This window comes from Crocuta crocuta, unplaced genomic scaffold (assembly GCF_008692635.1).
Source record: "Crocuta crocuta isolate KB4526 unplaced genomic scaffold, BGI_CrCroc_1.0 scaffold421, whole genome shotgun sequence".
NCBI classification, from domain to species: domain Eukaryota; kingdom Metazoa; phylum Chordata; class Mammalia; order Carnivora; family Hyaenidae; genus Crocuta; species Crocuta crocuta.
The window spans coordinates 66,006-66,351 of NW_027529437.1; the positions used below are offsets into that span (position 1 = coordinate 66,006).

Here is a 346-nt window from a genome sequence, read left to right on the forward strand (position 1 = left end):
AAACTTAAACCCTTCCCTGGTTTTATAACTTTTAAAAGGTCATTACAATCAAATCTCTGATTTATTTACTCTCTAATAATTAGGATATGAGATTTATTCCATAATATACTGTACAAATTAGCTAATGTTCTTAAGACAATTAGGTTTTACCATTAGCAGATATTAAATATAAGTAATTCCTTTGGTATTAAATTGTTTTCTACTTCATATTGCAGCTTAAAAGCTTCAGGGCCTTATAAGCCACATGCTGAAAACCTTTGAATTTTTGTTTTAAAACTCAAAATTTTTAAAGTAAAAATGTTAAGAATTCATGTCAAGGTTTAATAAATGTTTTTTTTCCCTAAAT

At 25.7% G+C, this 346-nt stretch overlaps 1 protein-coding gene across 1 annotated transcript in view; it reads right to left on the minus strand.

Annotated features, from left to right (window-relative positions):
- Positions 1 to 346, minus strand: part of LOC144228152 (ribosomal protein S6 kinase alpha-6) — a gene marked incomplete at its 5' end in the record, with an annotated part of 59,484 nt that overhangs the window by 29,454 nt on the left and 29,684 nt on the right. The gene's annotated exons all lie outside the window — the stretch shown is intronic.